At 38.1% G+C, this 24,633-nt stretch overlaps 1 protein-coding gene across 3 annotated transcripts in view; it reads left to right on the top strand.

Moving 5' to 3' along the window:
* Nucleotides 1-24,633, top strand: part of ADGRG6 (adhesion G protein-coupled receptor G6) — a 109,121-nt gene that overhangs the window by 9,737 nt on the left and 74,751 nt on the right. The window lies entirely within an intron of this gene.

Here is a 24,633-nt window from a genome sequence, read left to right as displayed (position 1 = left end):
ATTGTCATACTTTATTACACAAATATCACCTATCAATCTAATAATTATTTCTTTCAATATGAACTGCACCCACAATAGTGTCATTTAAGAAGTTGAGTTTTGTGAAGCATCTACTAAATGTATGTTCTGAATAGAAAGTATGGCTTCATTTGTTCTGTAGAGTTAAGAGTAATTGTATAATTATACATCTGGATTATGAAACCTGAAAATATAAAAGGAAGAAAACAGATCCCCTCAAAGGAAGGAAACAAGCTGGAAATTTCCCTCCTTGGCAGATCTCTGATGTTCTGATAGGAGTGGCCTTTAATTGTGGTTTTGATGTTATTTTTCCTTGTCACCTTACGATATTTGTATGTGCCAATAATTCTTTGAAGGTGTGGTTATATTTTTTTGCAAACAGGAGAATGGAGGATAATTAGGCTTCCTTTACTTTGTGTATATAGTTTGGATTAGATTTGCAATTAAGTAGAGCACAATGACAAGTAAGTAACCATACTAGTCTGTCTCTTCGTGATTGCTATAATAATGAAGTTTATTTCTGAAAATATTTTTTTAATTTTCTTTAAACATTTGATTAAATGGTAAATTGGATTTAGTGAAGACTGGGAGGGGACATGAGTTGCTCTGTGAAGCAGAAGGAAGGAATTGCTTTTGGTACAGATAAATTCTTTCTATTCAGAAGACAACAATAGCGCAAAAAAAATGCAGCACAAGGAAGAGTAGAATAAATTCAGTGGTTGGTGGATAGAAATAAACTGCTAGAAGGAGGGATATGACTGCTACTGCTGTAATAGTCCAGAGGAGAATTCAAATAATTTTACCCCAGTGACAAGACACAAGAAAACTTCAGGTCACAATTGTTAAAGCTGAAAGGAACTTTAAAATGCTGTACAATTTTTGGGATCAATAAATAGTTATTAAAATCATGGTAAAAGCTATATTTTTATAGATTTTTCTGAAAGCTGAGAGACTGGAGCGGATGGGTTATGGGTTCCATAACTTGGAAGGAATGCTGCCTAAGGTTCTCTCCTCCTTTTAGAACCACAGATCTCTGATAGCCAGGGCCATCTTCACAAAGTTTCTCCTGCAAACCTTAACTCTGGGATAGTTATTTTAATGAGGAAAAACATGCCTTTGGATGTTTAGGCCTGAAAAGTGATATGGTTTTAAAAAGTCAACTCTACCACCTTACATTACGTCCTGTAAGCAATTGGCAAGCAGTTGCAATATTTTGGTAAAGCCCTCATTTGATATCTGTTCCTTGTGCTAACTGGATGCTGCACCTCTTGATAGTTCTGGATACTTCAATAGATAGGAATTGTGGCAATAGTCAAAGCAGCTTGTTTAGCCACTGTTAATATGACCAACCCACAAAGGATTGCAATTGTGACATCAAGCATAATTGTGAAACAGTTCCACAACTGCCATATGTGACATCTTGATGATAGCTCACGATCAAAGAATACTTCCAAAGTGAATATAGTGCCTTAAGAGGAAAGTAGACTTAAGTCATATTTTTACCTAGATGTTAATTTGATTTTTTTCTGCTTCTTTAATCATCTTATCTACTTAAGGGATGTTCAAGGCCTCTAATGGCTTTTGTAAAGTTGAGTGCTAAGGAACATACAGCAATGCAGCAAAAAACTCCAGATGACTTCTTGTCTCTATCTTCAAGTTAGATAGTGAGAATACACAGGACATGGGAATACATGAGAAAAGTAGTGCATAGTTCACTTTTAGTAAGCATGTAATTAGCTCGGAGTAATGTATCATGCTATTATCTTACTACTTTATTTTCTAAGGGAAAATCAACAACATCAACTGCTTATTGTTTAAAATCTGAGTTCAGTACAGGTTTAACTCTCCCTGTCTATACATTTTTCAATATTCAGGTAATGAATTTGCAAGTTTGGTTGGTATTCTGTTAAAAAAATTATGTGAAATATCAGACTGTGAATAATCATAGTATTTTATAATTTGATATGAACTTTAGTATTTCAGAAATAGTAGCTCCTGAATTTTCATGAAATTGCTTCATGAGTACAAATGCTGCAGTGCACTCAAGATCATAAATTAAGTAAAATCTACTTAAAAACAGGAAGCTATTTTTTTGCAATAATGTTTGGAAATACTAATTGAAGTAATAACGCACTTGGTACATGGGTAATGAATGCAGCATACGTAATGAATATTGTAAACTTTTGAACCAGCTATGAAAGGCATTTTAAAAAAAATTGAGTCAGCCACACTGTCCAGAGCCAGCCCTATGATTCGGCATAATAGACAAGTGGATTAGAACCAGTAACTGAAGTGAGGTTAAATATTCATCTATTGTCCTCTAGATCTATTGCACAGAGGACCTGTTTACTGTGCTTATGGCTCATGGAGCTCTAAGTAGTTTGCTCCCTAATCAGAAAAATCCTCAGAGCATAGTACACAGAGCTCAATGCAAGCCAAAATGGTAAGTATGGAAATGATCATAACAAGGGGTTACTGGGTACTTCTATTGCTTGGACATGGATTTTTTTTAAAGGTTGTTATTTAAATAAAAGAAACATTTAAAAATATTAGTATAAGGGAATTTAATGTTGTAATAGGATTTGATATTAAGGTATTGGGTTTTCAATTTTTTCAGCTCTGTTTAGGAAATCTTAAGGAAAGGTACTAATAGAATACACATTTGGAACATGTGCATTATACCCAAAGCACTTTCCCCACTGTTAAAGTAGCTATGTCTTTTTTTGTTCTTGTACCAGTTGTTTCAGAAATGCCTCCATCTGTCTGATATGTGGGCATGCACAGACATTTCTCTTCAAATTTTTTCCCCAACAAGGACAAGTAGCTGTGCATGCATATTCATCCAGGTAGAGCTGGGAATAGCTTTTGAAGCAGGTGCATAACCCTGGGGAAAAGGTGGCTGTCATTACTCTCCAGGAACAGATATTTCAGCTGTACCTCTATGCATTTTGAAGTTCATCTTTTGAAATATTTGCATAGCCCTATTAGCCAATCCTAACAATTTCTCCATTAGTTCTTTTGAAATATCTACAAACTGTTTTATAAGCTGGACATGTCAATATATTTTCCACAATAGGTAGGAAATATAGAACTTCCTAGTTCAACTTACATAAGTTGCATTTATTTTTGTAGTTGCAAAACCAAGAGGCCTGCTTATTAAATAGTAATAAGACAGTATCACCTACCAGGCCAGTCGGTGTTTCATCAGTTAAAAAAACATATCCAAATGAGAATTTATTTACTAAATCCTACACATATTGTCTGGTATGAAAGCTATTCCTGTAGCAAGGGCATGGATTGGAAATTGCACATTTTTCTATTTGTGAAGGGCTTGCTTAACTTTTGAATTAATAGTGTTTATTCAAATACAGGTAGTCCTTCAACTTATGATCATAATGAAAACTGGCCATAATAGTTATAAGATGGTTCATCATGTGAACAAGCTGATTTTTAAAAAAAAACAAGTTTTATTAATTTTCAAAACACACAAATCATCATTATCCATTACATGTTTAAACCTTTTTCCATTATAAATTTAACAAGTCAGATAAATTATAATTCTATTTTAAACCATTTCCATATAAACATACAAAAACCTCTTATTCAATTTCTCTTTACTTCTCTTTACTCTTATTCAATTTCATTATTATTATTTCATCTATTTCTTTCTGACTTAGTTACCATTATTCTCATTCTATATTTCTGCAAGGTTTTATTAATTCTCCCCCCCAAAAAAAAACATATACACACAACACACAAAACATAAAAAAATCTTTTTGGAAAGTAACTTGGACCCAGGTATCTCTCTCTTCATGGACTTCAATTATATTCATGCTCATCTTACATATCATTACTTATTTTATTTACCATTCTAAGTCTTCTATATTAACTTCTCCACATATTTCACTCTTCTTAATTCTATCTTAATTAATCATCTTAATTTGAGTCATTATATTTGTATCTTTTGTCCATTCTTTATTGTCCCTTTGTCTCGTTCCTTATAAAAAAAAAAAAGAAGTTTCTCCTGAAATCACTAATCAGAGTATGATGCCTTTCTATCTCCCCCCTAAATTAATCAAATTAACCTTTAAAATAACGCCCAATACCCAATCCGATTTTGCTTGGTACATTCTATCTAAATAGTACATCCAGAATAATTAAATATATAGTTAAACAATAGATCTAAATATTAAAAACAAATACTATAATAGAAATTTTATAATAACATCAATACCATAATCTTATTAAACCCTTTAATTAAAACTCAATATTCTAAACCTCCCCTCATATTATTAAATTTTAAAACCAATCATTATTAAACATTTCAACATTTTAATCTCTTATCAACTCTTAAACCATTTAAGTTTTCTATTTCTAGTACAATACTACAATATCATCTTATGTACCTTGCAAAATCTTTTTGAAGAAATTATACTTTATCCTTTATCCCTAAAAAAGATTCCTTTTTTCCCATTTAATTTCAAAACTTTGTAGCTTTTCTCCACTTTTTCCCTTTCTTTCTTCTCCCAACAAACCTTTCTACCCCCCCCCCCCTTCTTCTAGCCTCTGCCTTACTGGCTTCCCTTCTCTGTCGTGTTCCTTTTCCCTTTTGTTTACTATCATTATATTGATTTTGCACCTTATTTTTCCCTTTCTTAAGTGTTTTTTTAAATCTTAAGTCCTTTATTTCTCTTCTTTTCCCTCTTCCTTCTTTCTTGGTCGAGTTCTGAAATTTATTAAAAATGGCTTCCTCTCCTTCTTCTTCTTCTGCTGTCTTCATCTGTTGTAATGTTTGTTGATAGTTAATAAGCGCCATTTCTAAAAAAAGGAAGGCTTCTTTCAAACCAGCTTTACCATTTTTTTTTGCTTGTTCATAATCTTTTCTCAGTTCCTCAATAGAAAGAGCCATTATAAATATTTTCTTTTCTTTTCCCCTTCTTTCTTCTTACAACAACCAGGATATTCCAAAGAAAAAATAAAACAGTCCCAAAGTTATCAATCAGTCCAAACCAAGGCAGAGTTCTCACTTTCTCCTCCTGGGGTAGTATCAATCAGGGAGAAAGAAAGTCCAAATCTGTTTCTTAAAATCTTATTGCAATATATTTTAGTCTTCAAATCCTTAAGGCATCTCCTCCAACAAAGTCTTAGCATACCAATTTTTTTTTTTTTAGTCCTCTCTCTTCCCACTCATCGCTAAAGCCAGTTTTCACCTGAAAAAATAGGTTTCTTAATATCCACTTATTTATTCCATAGGAAAAGAGGGTAAGCTTTCCTTTCAGCACCACCAAACTGCCGCCTTTTTCCTCTTCTAGAAGGTATCATTCAGAAAGTCATACTTTTCAGGAATTTTGTTAAATATGTCTTAGAGTCCTAGGAACCAAGAAAAACTTTCTCCTTTCAAAAACTTTCTCCACTTCCTCCTGCGCATTCTTACCCGGCTGCCAGCTTCTTTGTGGCGGCCATTACGGACCGCCGCTGCAATGTCTTGGGAAAAGGGGGTTCTGCCGGCCGGGGAGGGGGTCTGCAACACCCCCAAACCCCCCTCCGGATCCCCCCTACCTTCAGCTGCCCCTGCAGGGCAGCCTAGCTCCGTACCCGTCCGGATCGGAGCCCCAAAAGCGGCTAGCGCAGCAGGGATCGCGCAGCTTCGCTAATCCCTGCCGCTCGCGAAGCCGACAAACCGGAAGTCCGTGAACAAGCTGATTTTATGACCTGTTTTTGTGGTCGTTACTAAGGGAAGATCAGAAATAAACACTTTTCGGGGAAAAACAATGTAAATCGCAGTCATGTGATTGCAGGACACTGCAAACAGCCATAAATGCAGGCTGGTGCCAAGTGCTCAAAATGTTGTCACATGACTATGGGGGAATTGGAACTGGATTGTAAGTATGTTTTGGGGGGGCTCCATCATAATTTTAAATGGTCATTAAACAACCAGTTGTAAGCTGAGGACTCTGTATTGTAAATGAAAAGAGGTAACTAGGAATTTGCCAGGTCTCAAGCAATCCAGATGCTGAAGAGTCCACAAAATTACATAAAAGGATCAGTCATCTATATTAGTGACAACAACTGATCAAATACCTGAAGAAGAAGAAAAACCTCAGATGCTTAGAAATTGACAAACAACCAATTTGATGTAAATGTGTGAAAAAGTAAAGTATGCTGATTTTAAATTTTTAAGATGTGTATGTGACTTACTTTGATGTGCCCAGAAGGAAAATACACTGCTCAAAAAAATAAAGGGAACAGACGTGACACGTCTGTCACGTCTGTCCATGTGCTCAGTGTGAACCTGCTTTCATCTATGAAGAGCACAGGAAACTGGAGGCAAATTTGCCAATCTTGGTGTTCTCTGGCAAATGCCAATCATCCTGCACGGTGTTGGGCTGTAAGCACAACCCCCACCTGTGGACATCAGGCCCTCATACCACCCTCATGGAGTCTGTTTCTGACCGTTTGAGCAGCCACATGCACATTTGTGGCCCGCTGGAGGTCATTTTGCAGGGCTCTGGCAGTACTCCTCCTGTCCTTCCTTGCACAAAGGCCGAGGTAGCGGTCCTGATGCTGGGTTGTTGCCCTCTTACAGCCTCCTCCACGTCTCCTGATGTACTGGCCTGTCTCCTGGTAGCGCCTCCATGCTCTGGACACTACGCTGACAGACATAGTAAACCTTCTTGCCACAGCTCACATTGATGTGCCATCCTGGATGAGCTGCACTACCTGAGCCACTTGTGTGGGTTGTAAACTTCGTCTCATGCTACCACTAGAGTGAAAGCACCGCCAGCATCCAAAAGTGACCAAACCATCAGCCAGAAAGCATAGGAACTGAGAAGTGGTCTGTGGTCACCACCTGCAGAACCACTCCTTTATTGGGGATGTCTTGCTAACTGCCTATGCTTTCCACCTGTTGTCTATTCCATTTGCACAACAGCATGTGAATTTGATTGTCAATCAGTGTTGCTACCTAGGTGGATAGTTTGATTTCACAGAAGTGTGATTGACTTGGAGTTAGATTGTGTTGTTTAAGTGTTCCCTTTATTTTTTTGAGCAGTGTATATACTAGACATACTGTATTTTTCTTCGTCAATTGTACTTCCTGCAAAATACTGAGCATTATTACGTTCAGCAAGACAATATCTGGTCTCTTTTGCAACTTCAAAGATCTTCAGGGCTGACTTAAATTTTTCTTGCTTTCATGCTAGTTAATGATCACCAGTGCTTTGTAAATCAAGTTGGAGCAGTTTTCTGTAACCTGTATGTGAGCTGTAACCAACGCTTCAAAAATTCTGAGCCACAAAGGACCACAACTGAGAAATCTGACTTGTGCTCCAAACAGGGTACCATTTTACAAAAGGCTAATTAGAAATAACTAGCTCTCTGGATGAAATAACCTGTAAGTTAGCAGGAGTGGAAAGAGTTGCTCCCGACTATGAAAAAACATTGCGACATAAAATCTCCTGTTTCATCTAGGGAGCTGCATATTTCCTTCATTAAAACTGACTAATCTTTATTTTTGTCACTCTAATTGGGAAACCGCTTGCTTTCGAAAGAGGAAAAAATCTAAAGAAGAAGTCTTGAATGTATGACAAGGTGTTAATTCCATCTTTTTCTACTTCATCCACCCACAAGGAAATAAAAGCATAATAATTAACCTTAAATGATTAAAACATTACTAAGTTTAAAGGAATGAGAGATTCAGTGGGTGTATCTAAAACAAGTGCTGATATGATTACAGCACAATTAATAAAATGTAATGTAGCATCTCCAGTGAGATGACAGGTAAATACATTCTGTAACTGGAATAACAACTTTATATAAAGCTAATCATATTACAAACCAAATTTATGAACATGAGAAGTAATATAAAATGTGGGCCTTTGCTGAAGATATAAAAAGGAAACAATGGGTTTTATTGAGATATTTTGCATGAAGTACTTATTTCATTATACTTTCAACTAGACATTCACCACCTTGACTTTTTTATAAAAATAATAAAGGTGGGATATAAATAAATCAAATAATAAAAATATAAGGAGAAGGATAATTGTGCTGTAGCTCAACATACACATACACACACAACTTTGAATATCTACATTGTTACTTTCTCTTTCCTAATATTAGCAGTAGAGGACATAATATTTAACCAGTTGGCACTCCAGTTTGGTCCTTGTAATAATGTTAAATAAATCTAGATTTGAAATAGCAAGACTATTTTTTGTTATAGAACAGTGGTTCCCAAACTTTTTCAGTCCACCGCCTCCTTGGTGCTACAAACTCATCCTCGGTGCCGCCCACCCAGGGGTGGGATTCAAATTTCTATGGGCCTAATTTGAGGGTGTGGCTTGCTGGTCACGTGACTGGCTGGTGTGGCTTGCTGGCTGGGCATGGCTTGCTGGTCACATGATGGGGTAGGTGTGATTTGGTGGTCATGTGATGGGTGGGCGTGGCCGGGTGACTGGCAAACCAAATACAAGTGGTCCTCACTTAATGGCCGGTTGTTTAGCAAGTGTTCTAATTTATGACTAGCCTCTCCAGAGATACTTGACCCGTTTTTGGAGTTTTGACAGCCATGCACACACATACACACACACTCCCTTCTAACCCTGCTGAAGTAGGTCATTGGACTAGAATCGGCAAAGCATCTCTGATTAGATACTAGTAGTGAATAGAATCTAATCAGAGATGCTTTGCTGATTCTTGTTGATTTGTTTTATTTGTATCTCATTATTTTATGTTGCTGAATTGCATTGATGTGTGTCCCTTCTTGTGCACAACCCAGAAGCTTTTGTGATTCTTTGCAGCAAAAATTACCAACCTCTGGCTTTGCTCTACTTTTCAAACATGCCGACACTGCCGCGTTCTAGGTGCCGGCCCCACAGGTCCACCCCATTGAGCCTACTGCATTGGAAGGACCTGCCCAAGCAGGTCAAGTCAATGGGGTGAGCCTGAGAGAGGGAAAGAAAGAGAAAGGAGAGAGAGAGAGAGAGAGAGAGAGAGACAGAGACAGAGACAGAGACAGAGACAGACAGAGAGAGAGAGAGACAGAGAGAAGGAAGGAAGAAAAGAAAGAGAAAAGGGAAAGAAAGAAAGAAAGAAAAAGGGACAAAGAAAGGGGGATGGAAGGAAGGAACAGAAAGAAAAAGAAATAAAGAAGGAGGGAGGGAGGAGAAAGATAATGAGATATCTATTCTAGTCCAATCACCTGCTCCAGCAGGGTTAGAAGGGAGAGTGTGTGTGTGTGTGTGTTCTCCTTGTAATTTACCAGTACATTTTGCCTTCTACAGAATTGGCACTGTAATACATTGGGGAAAAGTAATTTTTAGGGTGGAGATCTGGTCCAATGGATCCTGTTTAAAGCCTCAACAAAATGTGAGAGCTTCCTGATAGTCTTGACCATGTTTTGTCCACAAAACCTTTAATAGAAGCCAAAGAGGTTTCAATGTGCTGGCAAAGATGTTTCAATGTGGAAAAGGGCCTCAATCTAAACTAGGCCTCATTTCAATCAGATGCATCAGGTCTCTCTCTTTCTCTCCCTCTCTCCCCCATTGGCTTTGTTCTACTTTCCCAATGTGCCTGCAAGGGCTGGCGCTTTGAACATGGATAAATGGAGAGACAGACAGACAGACAGAGACAGGTAGATAGATAGGTAGATAGGCAGGCAGGCAGGCAGACCTTTTGGATGAATGTATGGATAGGTAGGTAGGTAAGTAGATTGGTAGATAAGTAGGTAGTTAGGTAGATCTATATTGGTAGATAGGTAGGTAGGTAGACAGAAAGACAGGCAGGCAGGTAGGTAGGCAGGAAGGCAGGCAGGCAGACAGACAGTCATTTTGGATGGATGGATGGATGGATGGATGGATGGATGGATGGATGGATCGATCGATCGATCGATCGATCGATCTATGTTGGTATAGGTAGGTAGGTAGGTAGGTAGGTAGGTAGGTAGGTAGACAGAAAGGCAGGCAGACCTTTTGGATGGATGGACAGAAAAAAAGAAAGAAAGAATGTGACAGTGGTGGCACTTTGAGAAAGTAGAGCAAAGTCAGAGTGGGAATTGAAGTCCACACAAGTTGCCAAGGTTGAGAAACACGGGCTGAATATATCAACCCAGCCATTCTGGTTTAGAGTTTAGCATGCTGTTTGATTCCAGCTTAGTCAATAAATAAAACATGGCTAAGATCTTCCTGCTCCTTAATGCAGCTGCCCCTTCTGCAGCCCCCTGCAGCTGCCCCTCTGCCCCTTCTGCAGCTCCCTGCAGCTGCCCCCTCTTCCCCTTCTCCAGCCCCCTGCAGCTGCCCCTCTGCCCCTTCTCCAACCCCCTGCAGCTGCCCCTCTGCCCCTTCTCCAGCCCCCTTTGGCATCCAATTTTGCAATGCCAACCTCCCTGGGGCAGCGATGCAGCCGACCTCACCCTCTTTGCTTCAACCCAAGGTCCACTTCCATCGGGCCAAGCAAGGAGAGGTACTCTGTACACGCTCAGAGACTCCCAACTTCAGTGAAGCATTCCGCCCATCTTTATGCTCCGCCTGGGAGGAGGAAGGCATGCGGAAGCAGCCCAGACCAGCGGAGGCAGAGGGAACGATCGCTTGGAAACTAAGCAAGCAAGCAAGCTTAGGGCTCAATCAGAAGAAACGGGCTGCAGAGGGAGGCTAGGTTCTAGGTCCGGGACGGCCACGTAGAGCCGAACTGAACCTAGCAACGCGCCTTGGAGAGCCGCAGCTGCACCCACCCGCATCCTGCGTGCAAGCCCGGCTGGCTGGAGAGGCGGAGGCTGGGCAGGCGCTGTGCGCTCCCTTGTTCTCCAGGGAAGGGAGCCCTAACACCGGACCACCCACCCCTTCCACTGCATGCCTTGGGAGGGTTTGGCTTTCAGGCCTTCTGGTGCGCCTCCGCCACTTCCACCGGAGAGGGCAGCCTGCAAGCTAAGACGTCCTCTTTGCACCACCTCCCACCTCTCCCCACCAGGCTTGGCAAGGTTCACCGCACGCGGGTTCCGCATTCAAGGCACCGGCTACAGAGTGATGAAACAGTCAATGGGCTGCGTGGCCGGCAGTCAGTGAGCCTGTGGGGCCAGCACCTCAAACGCCCCCCTGCCATGTCTTAGCGCCCCCCTGCCGGCCCCCTTGCCTCTTACCACCCCTTAAGGCATCCCACCGCCCCCCAGGGGGCAGTACTGCCCACTTTGGGAACCACTGTTATAGAAGCTGTATGGAATGTATATTGTGTAACTTTGATCAATATAGAGACTTAGGTATCCATTGCAGTTAGTTAAGTTGCAATGTAAGTATCATTTGCAGGATGGCAATATGAAGATAAAATACTTGTCTTAATATATTTTATATTAATGTGTATTTTAATATATTTATGTCCAGATATGAGCTGCACGAAATAACTATTCAGGTCCACTTTTAAAGATTATAATATTTTACATATTTTCACAAAATCATTATTTATAAAAATATTAGAATGTAGTATGTGCAAACAATTCTGTAATCTGGAGAAGGAGTATTCTGGGGAATGTTAAAACATCCTATTATTCCTTTGAATTATTGTGGTCTGGTTGTTCCAGATGGTCCAGGAATTTTCCAAGCAGGAAGTAATTTGTGATACTGCAGATGGACTGAGCATAAAATGTACCCAAAGCTTTTACATGCTTAATACATTATGGTTTGTCACACAGATTTGGCATTTTTTTGTCCACCTATTGGGTCCTTCCAAAGGATCTATGGTAGGCAGATGTGGATGTTTGGTGGTCTTAAAGGTATTGTTGCAGGATGTAAGCTGTTCTGAGCAAACCCACCTTTTGCAATTGACTGATGGAGAAATTGTCAATGTCGATGATGTTCAAGTAGTGCTCCAGTTGTTTCGGGATTGCATCCATTACTATTGGTGCTACCTTTGCTTTCTTTTGCCACAGTCTTTTTATTTTTATTTGCAGCTCTTTGCATGTTGTTATTTGCTCCAGTTCTTTCTCTTCTACTTGGTCATCTCCAAATACTGACACATCTACTACTCAGACTTTTTAAAATCTTTCTTATCCACAATTGTTAACACAATTGGTGTTTTGTGGCAGGTACCTGTCTATATGAATTTTAAAGTCCCAGAGCACTTTAGCTTCTTCATTTTCTATTACTTTCTCTATTTTATGGTCCCAGCAGTTCTTACTTTTTTGCAGGCAAATATTATTTCTTGCAGTTCTTCCAATGCACCATTGTTGTTACTTTGTCATGCCGTCATTTCTAGTCAGTCTGTGTGATCTTCTTGCAGTCCGTGTGATCTTCTTGCAACAGCTAACCAGATGATTCACTGTTTTTGCAGCTTCTTTGCAGAGGTGACACTTGCTATGCATTTGTTCATAAGGCTTGGTCTTGTGCACTCAGAATTAGCCCCTCTGTCTCTTTCTTCAACTTTCCTGTTCTTAGCCACTACCAGGTCTTGTTATTATCTGTTTTCCCTGCAATTTTTTATGCACTGGCCATGCAATGTTTTGTCTTCCCATGCCTCTTCTCTGTTCTTCATTTGGTCTTCATATAGGACAATTTGGTCTCTCCAATACTCAGTAAGCTTTTCTAGTATATTAGTTTTGGTGCATCTTCTTCACTATTCTACAGATATTCTTCCAATGTACTTGCAATGCACCCACTTATTTTCCTTGGTAGTAGAGTCCGTGACTGGGGCATATGTGACTGAGCAGATTCCACTGATCTAGGAATGAGTGCAACTGATGCACAACACGAAGCTGTGCAAAGGCCCTCCTAACCATGACTGCCACCTGATATTTGAACAGGAATAGCTGAGTGCAAGAGAACCCTCAGATTGTGCACACACACACATAGGGATAAGCAACATTTAATTTGAAACAGATAATAAATAATGAAAAGGCCGAAAAAAATATCACAAGTCCAGAAAAATCACCTTGCCAAAAATCAACATCCAGATAAACAGGGATTAACATCAAACACAACGAACAGCAAACAATAGTCTAAGTGAGGAACTGCCAACTCAGACAAATAATCAAGGAACTACCAAGGAGAAAACAACACCCCCATCAACACCGACAAGGTAATGTACTGTACATAAACAGACAGCAAACCTCATGCAATAAAGAGATTACCTAGTTAAGCAATGAAACATTTGCAAGCAAACCAGAGGTGGTATTCAGCAGGTTCTGACCAGTTCTGGAGAACCGGTAGCGGAAACTTTGAGTAGTTCGGAGAACCGGCAAATCCCCCCTCTGACTGGAGATTTTACAGTATCCTTCCCCTGCCACGCCCACCAAGCCACGCCCACAGAACCGGTAGTAAACAAATTTGAATCCCACCACTGAAGCAAACACCAAAGAGAGCACCAAGGTCTCTACAGTTCAAGCTCCTGAGTGTCATATATTCTCTTTTATTAATTAACTTTCTAAATATCTTCTCATCCTTCCAAGTAAGCTTTAAGTGATAAATTCAATAAATTAAAAGTCAATACCCATTCAGAGGAGGGCAATATTTTCCTGACAAGAATTTTTTTCACATTGGGATAAAAGATTTACTGTCACTTTGTAATCAAATTTACATAACACAGGTCCTTGACTTACGACCACAACTGAGCCCAACATTTCTGTTGCTAAGTGAGACACTTGTTAAGTGAGTTTTGCCCCATCTTACAACCTTTCTTGGTACAGTTATTAAGTGAGTCACAGCGGTTCTTAAGTTAATAACACAGCAGTTAAGTGAATCTGGCTATCCTGTCAAATTTGCTCACCAGAAGGTCACATAACCCAGTGACATTGCAACTGTCATAAATATAACCAGTTGCCAAGCATCTGAATTCTGATCACTTGCCTATCGGGGTGCTGTCGTAAGTATGAAAAAAGATCACAAATCATTCTTTCAGTTCTGTTGTAACTGAAGGGTCATAAATGAATTGTTGTAAGTCAAGGACAACCTGTATATTGCTGCTATTTATTGTATAGGCCAAATTCCAAACTCAGATATGTTTAATGTATTTAGCAGAAAACAAAACATATTCTGGAAAAAACAGATGTATAATAATTCAGCAGTTTTAACCAGTGGTGGGATTCAAATGCTTTTACTACCGGTTCTGTGGGCGTGGCTTGGGCGTGGCAGGGGAAGGATCAGAGGTGGTATTCAGCAGGTTCTGACCAGTTCTAGAGAACCAGTAGTGGAGATTTTGAGTAGTTCGGAGAACCGGCCAATACCACCTCTGACTGGAGATTTTACAGTATCCTTCCCCTGCCACGCCCACCAAGCCACAACCTCAGAACCAGTAGTAAAAAAATTTGAAACCCACTACTGGGAAGGATACTGTAAGATCTCCAGTCAGAGGTGGTATTTGCTGGTTCTCTGAACTGCTCAAAATTTCCGCTACTGGTTCTCCAGAACTGGTCAGAACCTGCTGAATACCACCTCTGGTTTTAACTTTGAAATGGATGTACATATTTCCTCGACTGAACAGAATTTGCTCTAAAGGTTGTATAATCTGATTAAGGCTTAAAATAATTCTAATCCTAATATGAATAAAGCCTTAATTTTGTTCTGAATCAGTATTACAAATGATATAAAACAATAATTTTCAATTATCATAAATATGTTAGCTTTGCATTATACTGTGAAAATTTTTGTATTAGATCCCCTTTTTTCATCATTAAATATTATTATTCTCGTCCGGTTTTTGGAACACAATAACAAAGTGGAGTTATTCCTGTTATCTTTTTCCTCCAGTATACAATTATTGGCAAAATAATCTGTTTTTCTTTTCCTCAGAGGACTCTGATGCGAAGCACTCCAAAGACCCCTGTTCCCTGTTGGCTTCAGGCCAGCATGGTGGAAGTGAAAGGGACAAGTTTCTCACACCTTTGCTTCATTCCCTGGTTTTTGTTTTGTTTTGTTTTGTTTAATTTAAAGGAGGAAAGCATCTTATCAGGAAGGGGGAATAGGACTCTCTGCAAAATTTATAATCTGAATTTTTGGTGGAAATCATACTATGTTTACTAATTGAAATATAAGGACATATAATAGTACAATTGAAAAGTTGAATGCGCTACTTTATGGCCACTTTGTTAGGAAATAGAAGAAAAAAAACTGCAGGAATTGTTTGTACAGACAAATTGGATGGCAGTGTGCCTGGAGCTTATGGGTGGATATTTCTGTGTTTTAATCACATAAATTATATATAATACACACACACACACACACTTACATTTTGGAAGTGATATTTTTGATGTGAAAAAATATTTAACCGGATGAAACAACATAGACACAAAGCATAGTGCCCAGTCTTTCTGTTTCCTTACCACCTTCCACTCCAACACTTCTAAAGAATGTGTGGGTTGGAATTCCAAGATCTTCGTCTTTAAAATAATTTCCTTTAGATCTAAGAATTCTTTCTAAGCAATTATCATGTGACAGAATGATTAAACAGGAAATGTTTCTCTAGCATGTGGAAAATATGAGATAGCAATACTACTGTAAGATATGGTTTTCCTGAATTGTAAGGACAGGTTTTATGCCAACTCCAAATCCTGCTGAATTCGTTTGCTGCTTGTACTGACATTTTTAGACTGTTCAGGCAAATAATTAGGGAAGTTTTTTAAAGTAGCAGGTGTAGTAATGGTGCTTTACAAATAAGAATAAGAACATTAAATATGCCCCAATTAATAGCCATTAATATTTATTGGCTACATTGACTAGGCCTATAATATTTTACCCAAAATATTTTGCAACTTAATTTTAATTTACTTTTTACTTGATGGGGTCATTTTCAACAACAATGGTATATACATGACAAAATTGCAAGGAGAAAGCCACTATTCTCCAAAAAGAACATTGCTACCTGTCCACAGTTTGCAAAAGACATTGGGGGTAAGCCAGAAGGCTATTGGAAGACTATTCTGTGGATAGATGAAACCAAAATTAAACTGTTTTTGTTTTGTTTTTTTAAAAAGCATATATTTGCTGAAAATATATGTTGCGTTGTAGCGTAAGAATCCTATCCCATTTGTGAAACATGGTAGTGGCAGTGTCATGGTTTGGCCCTACTTTGCTGTCTCTATACCAAGACAGCTTGCCATCATTAATAGAACTATGAGTTCTGAATTGTACCACTGAATTCTGTAGGATATTGGGCAGTGTTAACTAACCTTTTTGGGCTCCTGTGCCAAAGGCAATGCGTGGGGGGGCCTCCCCTACACCCAGGGGTGGGACCCGACAGGGTTAACTACCAGTTCGGTGATTTACGAGGTTCAGTGATTTATAATGTGTTTCCCTGCATGCTGCGTGCGCGCCTGTAAATTGTTATCAGCTTGCTGCCTGGACAGCTGAACAGCGCTGAGTGCAGAGAAGCAGCGTTTGAAACAGCACTTTTTTCCTGCTTTTGCAACTGCAGCTGTGCCTTGCACAGCAGCTGAGGTTGAAAAAGCAGGAAATAAAGGTCAGGTAAGAGCCCGGGTGCGTGGGTGGGCCAAAACATCAGCAGACATAGAACCGGTTCTATGTCTGCTGCTCTTCAGAGCTACCGGTTCTACAGGGCCAGACATAACCAGTAGAATCCCACCCCTGCCTACGCCCCCTGCGCATGCGCACATGACCCCCCCATGCACCACACATCTGTGCATGTGCATGTGATCCACCCATGTTCCCATGTGTCTCTGCACATGCACGCACATCTCCCATGCATCCCCAGACCCCCCACAGACACATGTGTGCTAGATACCGACAATCAGCTATCAGGCAGGCGGCGTGCGTGCATGCACAGTGGGGCTCTTCCGGGCGACCTCTAGCATGCCGGCAGAAGTGCCATAGGTTCACCATCATGGATATAGGGTATCTGACTTTGAAGGGAAGTTCAAGAGAAAGTGGATCATGGGCCAAGAAAGTGACCCAAAACACAAGTTGTATGATCAAAGAATGGTTAAAACAAAAGGAAGTTAATGTTTTGGAATGACCAAGTCGAAGTCCTGACTTTATTCCTATAGAACACTTGTGGGAGGAGTTCATGTGACAAAGTCCATTAACATCTCTAAGTTGAAGATATTCTGTAAGGAAGATTGGGCTAAAATTTCTCCAAGCTCATGTGCTGGATTAATTAACGGTTATCAGAGAAGTTTGATGATGACGGTGATGATGACGTTATTCAATCATGTCCCACTCTTGGCAATTCTATGGGCCAGGTCTCTCCACATCTTCTGATCTTGCAACAGTTCTTTGAATTGTTCTGTGTTCTGGCTGCTGTCAGCTTTGATGATGTCCAGCTACTGTGTTCTTCGATGACCTGGTTTCCTTTTACCGCTAACTCTTCCAAACATAATTGCTTTCTCCAGTGAATTCTCCCATAAAACATGGCCAAAGTAAGTGAGATGCAGTTTCATGATTTTGCCTTCTAGTAATACCTTCTGGTATTATGCACTCCAGTACTTGCTTGTTACTCACCTTTGCTGTCCAAGGAGTATGCAGGAGCTCGGCCTTCTCCAGCATCACAGCTCAAACGAGTCAATTCCCTTCCTGTCTTAATTTTTTAAGGTCCAATTTTCACAACCATAGGTAGCTTACACGGACTAACCTACATTTGGTTGCCAGGTTGATGTCCTTGCTTTTCCATGTTCGATTCATGTTCATCATTGCTGTGTGTCCCAGTGCAATCCAACATTTATTTCTGTGCTGCATTCACCGTTTTGAGCTGTCTGTGATCCTAGGAAAGTGATTTTTTTCCCCGTGCATTCTATCCCTTCACTGTCAGTTTCTATTTTGATGTTTCCATTCCTTGCACTGGTCATGAGCTTGGTCTTTTTGACATTCAGAAAGAGAACAAAATTCTCACTTTATTTCACTTTCCATTTTTGGAAAAGTTTCATTGTAGTAATTGTTACCCATGGGGGAGGGGTCGGAGACATCAGATGCTGACAGAAAAGATACAAATACTTTGTAGCTCCATTATTTTCATGAGTAGAAATGATGGATGGAATGGTTGCAGACCTTTTTACCAATGTAACCAATCAGCACTTTATTACTCCAGGTAGACCTCGACTTACAACAGGTCACATAGTGATTATTCAAAGTTACAACAGCAGTGAAAAAAGTGACTTATGACCATTTTTCACACTTACAATCTTTGTGGCATCCCCAGGGTATATGATCATATACTTATTCATATACTTGGCAACTGACTCATATTTATGACTGTATCAGTGTCCGGGTTCACATGATCCCCTTTTTGCAACCTTCTGACAAGCAGAGTTAATGGGGAAGCCGGATTCCCTTAGCAACCATATTACTAATTTAACAACTGCAGTGATTCATTTAACAACTATGGCAAGAAAGGTCATAAAATGGAGCAAAATTCACTTAACAAATGTCTCGCTTAACCCAGAGGTGGTATTCAGCAGGTTCTGACCAGTTTTGGAGAACTGGTAGTGGAAATTTTGAGTAGTTAGGAGAACCAGCAAATACCATCTCTAACTAGAGATTTTACAGTATCCTTCCTCTGCCATGCCCACCAAGCCACACCCACAGAACTGGTAGTAAAAAAATTTGAATCCCACCACTTAACCACATAAATTTTGGGCTCAATTGCAGTGGTAAGTTGAGGACTACTTGTATCCTGTACTTAGCCAGTCTGGGAAGAAGTTATTCCCCTTTCTTAGTAAGGAACCCTGAGCTACCTTTACATACTGAATATATAACTGTATTTAATTGTATACAGGTAGATCATGGAGCTTTCTATTGCTCTTCCATTCCATTCAGTAATAATGCTGTTATTAATTTTTGCTATGGACATCATATGAGAAAATACTTGCCATATCCAGAGAAATAATGACAAGTAATCCTGAGCTTGTACATAGTGTTAAAGTTCAAGATAAGGAACTTTGTGCTAAATTATATAGACATACTGTTTAAAACAATTTGTTCAGTCGATTTCAGAAAAGACATTAAAATATCTTAAGTCACTTCCTTATTCATTTCAAGAATCTTTGTGCACTTGTTATCCAGCTTCAATAAATCTTTCCAAGCCTCTTTAAAGTATGTCTCCAGAGATAACAAAATGCCATTTTCCTGTCTGTATTTAAATACATAATCGTGACAGAGATTTCCTTTTGGCTGATGTCCTAGATTTGGTTTCAGAAGTTGTAAATCTATTCAGTTTTAGAGAGAAATATGAAGTACAACAGTAGATCAGACCTTAAAACAAGCTAAATTGCAACAGAATTTTTTATTTTATTTTTTTGTCTTTGCTTCTTCTGTAAGTTACTTATTTGGAAATTGATGTAATAGAAAATTGCCATTTTTAAAGCAATACCCTTTTCATACCTGCTTTCTGTTTCTTTTCTATATGGTGTCAGTTTAACTTTAAAGTGAAGATTATCCCATTAATTTCTTCTCAGTTTTAGAGTAAATTTGATTAGAAGCCATATCAATAAATAGATATATAATTTTGCAAGTTGAACAAAAAAACATTAACGCTATTGGAAACCCTCCTTCAATAATAAGTCTTATTACTCATATTTCTTTAGCGCCTAAAAGTGTTCACGATTGTGCATCTCCACATGGATAGAGTTGTACAACCAGATTTAATCTCATAAAAAGGATTTTGTTGTAGAGAACAGTATATTTGTTTAGCACTGGATTTTGTTTGTCATAACTGCTGCCATTATTTTTCTTGCATACATGTGTATTATAGTAAGCTTGTAGGTCCATTGGAGTACATTGATATGTAGTCTATAAGAAACTGAGCTACTACATTGTTAAAATGCAACCTAAGCCTAACTAAGGGTATTGCCAGGGCAGCTTGAAGAAAGAATAGGTATTTCTCCCTGCAATAAAGTTTGAAAATAAATTACACCAAAGTGAAATTAATTTGTAGAAGACAGAAAGAAATATGGGATCATAGGCCATTATTTTCCTGTGTGTTTAGTTTTGGTTGGGTATAAATTACTAAAGCATATTCAGTCTACTGAGCTTTAATAATTGTATAAAACTGTAATTAGTTTATACAAACATGAAATTAAGATTTGTATTAGCAACTAAGTTTTGTTATTTGCAAAAACTTATGGCAAGAATGCCAATGAAAATACTCTCAAATAACATTGGGTGTAACACAGGATTTTCACACTACCTGTTCCTCTGAGGGAAATCCTTACTCTGCCTTCAGGGTGACCTCTTCAAAAACTGTGGATATGGGTTGAGTTAGTCAATGCATTGTGCTTCTTCTTGAATTTTCACTGGCAGAAAACCAAAGTATCAAGGGAAACAGGTAGGGCAGGGCCCCAACTCTAGTTCAGAAAATATGTTCTGCTATTACAACTTGTTCTTTCATAGTTCAGTCTGTTTTTCAGGAAAAGTAACACATATATATGTTTCATCCTGGAAAACATTTGTAATCTCTGATTATAAACATACGTAATTTTTTCAAGCAATTTTGCTTTTAAGGTAAATTGGTCTTTGATATCAGAGGCATTTCAGAGGGCACCTTCATGGTAGATAACTTGATAAGAACAGAGTACATTACAGCAAGGAAAAGAAAACTGAAAGCTGAGAAACCAAAAGGGAAGAAATAGCCCTGCTGAGAAGATTGTGAGTAACAGGATGACTTCCCTTCAAGAGAAAGAAGACAAGAAAGGCAGTAAATGGACAGAAATGAAAAGTCTCATATTAAAGTACAAAGCCAAAAAAAAAAAAAAAAAAAGACCCAAGTTGGTTAGAAAGGCTCAAAGCCTACTTTTTTTCTCACAAAGATTGTATTTTTTGGAAATATGATGGCTGGACAACTGGAAAATATAAAGGAAAAATAACTTCCTGCTGATACAACTTCTGTATATAATGTCACTCATTTGACTATTTTATAAGTTAAGAGTGAAATCCTTAGCAATTAATACACAATAAAACTTCAAAATAAAAGAAAAATCATGCTAATCCTGGAGCAAAGTTTTGAAAGAATTGCTTATTAGTCCTTATTTATTCACCATAACTGGGACCAGCAACTCCATTACTAAGCAATATGGTCATAAAGCGAAACATTATATGACCATGCATACTTACGTCAGTTTGTCACTTCTGGCTACCGTTGTGAAATGAATTGTCTGCAGTCATTAGGTATATGACAGTGGGGAAGCCAAAGAGACAACAACTATAGTCCTACAGTTTAATGTTTATTTGTCAAGCAAAAATTAATAATTTGAATAAGCAAAATGAAAAAAATTAAAATGTGACAGGGACGATATGCACATTAATGCATTTACACCCGCCTCCTTCAGGACCTCTTAAATATGGGATGAGGTCCACAGAAGTTAGGTTGGCATTAAAAATATGGAACGTTAGTTGCTGAAACAACTGAATCAGGTAGACTATTCCAAACTTTGACAATGCTATTGCAGAAATCATTTTTTTTCAATCGAGTTTAAAGTGGTTTGCATTAAGTTTAAAGCGATTATTTGCATGTGTTACATTTAAAACTTTAAAAAGCCATTTGCAGGTAAAATGTTACTATGTACAATTTTGTATGCAATACCTAAGTCTAATGCAAGTGTCGCAGGACTGTTGTAATGACGAGGCAGTCGAGTTGTTTGATCATGAACAACTGAATCATCATGATCTTTATTGGAGTATAGTCTTGTATTTATATACATTTTAGTTATCCTCCATCATTGGTTAACTTTGGTTACTGCTTAACTTTCGTTACTGTTTAGTACAGTAATCCATACAATTAATTATCTCTAGTTAAAGTCTAACATACGTTTACTTCCCCTCTCTAATCCTCCTTTATCCATAGATTAGTGACTTTGTTTGCCTGAGTTGTATTTGCTTGGAAACATTCTTTATCTGAGGTTTGCCATCCGAGATTGGAATATTCCTGCAATTACAACTCTACACAGGACTAAGCTTTCTGAACCAAGAATTTCAAGCTTAGTAGCATAAGCTATTATGGACAGAAGAGTGCAAAACTTTTCTTGTAAAATACTTCTGAACTCACTCAATTGTATTAATGTCCAATATGTGGTAAGAATTTCACAACTCTAGTGAGCAATACAGTAGTTCCAGAAAAAAAAAAACTTAGTAAAATTAAATTTACAACTTTTAGTGCCTTTTTAATAATGCTGCTGCAACGAACTTTAGAACATAAACCATTCAAGATGAATTCGTCTAGATTCTTAGCAAAATAAAGATCAATACCACCTAACTTATACTTTAGATTCTGGTTTTGCTTTCACATATGTAAACTAAGCAGTTTTAATCGAAATTTGAAGTTGCCAAATAGGTGACCATTAAAAAATGAGATCAATGTCATTTTGAAAAACAAGTGAATTTTCAGTAGTATTAAACAATTTTACATCATCGGTGAAGAGTACACAATTACTTTTAAGTTGATCACACATTTATGTAAAAAAAAAAAAAAAACAGTAGGTCCTAGGACACTATTCTGAGGAAAACCGCTATTAACAGATACCGGATCAGACATTGAGGTGCCTGTTTTAACTTTCTGCAGTCTGTAGACCAAAAAACCCCCAGCAATCTGTTATACAAAAGGAAATTGAGGCATTTTTTTTCTCGTCTATTCTTTCTCAGAGTTAAGCAGTTCTTAGATATTTTCTTCAAGGTTAACTTAAAGGTTATTGCCACATCTGAGTACCATTTTTTAAGAATGAATCAGAGAAATCGGGATACATTGAGAGAAGAGTAACAAGAAAATCAGGAAAATAATACTTGGGAAGGGAGATTGAAGGAGCTTTGAGAAAAGTGACTGAAGGGAAATATGATAGCATTCTTCAAATAACTTGAGAGGATGCCACAAAGAAGATGGTCACATTTTGCTCACTCAATCCAGAGTACAAGATGGAATGGTTTTAAGTTACAGGAAGCAAATTGCAATTCTGTTGAAAAATACCTCATAACAATAATCACTTCAAACTACTTCATTTAATGTGTTCAAGTGAAGGTTAGATAACCATCTGTCTGAAGTAGCTTAATCTGTATTCCTGCATATTATGAGCCGGATGACCTTTTCTAGGTCTGACCCTTTTGTGTTTCAAATTATTTCTGTGTAAAATGTCCTCTTCTCAGATACTTGGTTCAGGATGTTTTGGTGGTCAAAGCGTGTACTGTATTTCTGGATGGACAGAGAGTGGGTGGAACAGGCATGTTCATAACAGGCACCCATCTTCAACCCTCCTCTCCAGTTGCAGATATCTTTGTGTTAAATTTGGTGAGGTCCTTTCATTGCTTAACTATGAAGGGCATATTCTATTTTATGTTTTCATGTGGTTCTCGCCTAAAAAAAAATCTGCCATTAGTTTTGTGCACCAGAGATCTAAGGAGATTAGTGAATTAAAGGTTACTCATTTGTGCTTTAAAGCAACATGTTAGATAGGTAAACAGTGTTAAGCTGAAAATTCTTCAGGTGATAATTTTGAGTGATAATTTCAATGTCATCAGTCTGTACACATTATAAAGATTTTCACCCGCAAGCATTTATTTTGGGGTAGCAAATTCAGGACATTTTAGGGGGATTGAATCCTTTACTATGCTTTAAGCAGTTGAGTTTTCTCTAAAGCACAAAATATCAGTGCATAAAGATATAAAGCAAGCTGGTGGAACTAGCAATAATGCTGCCTTTGTTTCCTATGATCAGTGACCAAAACGCAGTTGAATAATTTTATGACTGCATAATTCTGTCTTTCATTGAGTTATAAAAAAAAAAAATTCATGAGGCCTATACATTATTTCCAGTCCAGACTGAAGGATTTATATTCTTCCGGGTTAAGGGAGCCCTAATAGGCAGATGAAAGGAACAAAACAATGAAAAATAACAAGATGTGATACCTCATATAGTACATAAAATAACATCAGTTAAATAGTACTTTTAAATATTTGGAGCAGTAATACTATCCCAGAAGATTACATTATTGCTTGCAACCTCACGGAATAAGTTCCACTGGATTTATACATAGCCATATATAGCAATATAATTTTAAGATTTGGAATGACCAAAGACTGACATTTAACTTTAATGCCAGAAGCTATATGTTTAATAAAATTTTATAAAGTGTTCTGGAGAGAAGCGTCCTCTTTATTCTTTCATGTGAATTTGAAAATCTCAAAATAGCTATTCAAATTGTTACTGATAGAAGCAAATGCTTTTTATTAAAAAAATATGTAAGTGAAAGAGTTTTGATAGAAGAAGCTCTTGGTATTGATATTTTGCTTTTTGCTTCTAGAAAGTAGAAAATTGCTGATGATTGTGTTTTTTAAAAAGTATATTTTTAATTTTTTAAAATATTTTTATTTTTTAAAAACAAAAATACAAATCTCTATTCACATTAACAGTGTTCGTGTCATTATTAATACATACGTCACCTTTTATACATAAACATTAGCTCTTATTTCTATCCTCCACCCATTTGTACCACCTATCCCAAACCGTATAATAGTCCGAATCATCTTTGCCTCTTAATTCCATTGTGAATTTATCCAGTTCTGCACGATCCATTATTTTTTGTGTCAAGTCTTCTTCAGATGGTATCTTTTCCTTCTTCCATCCCTGTGCGAAGGCTATTCTTGCCACAATTATATGTATAATGATGTATTAGATGACCTTGCTCAATTTTCCTTTAATTATTCC

Source organism: Notechis scutatus, chromosome 1, assembly GCF_049901735.1.
Source record: "Notechis scutatus isolate UNSWTSFEM ecotype Mainland chromosome 1, rNotScu1.2, whole genome shotgun sequence".
Classification (NCBI taxonomy): Eukaryota; Metazoa; Chordata; class Lepidosauria; order Squamata; family Elapidae; genus Notechis; species Notechis scutatus.
Note: the sequence above shows the minus strand (reverse complement) of the source record. Positions and strands in the feature narration are given on the sequence as shown.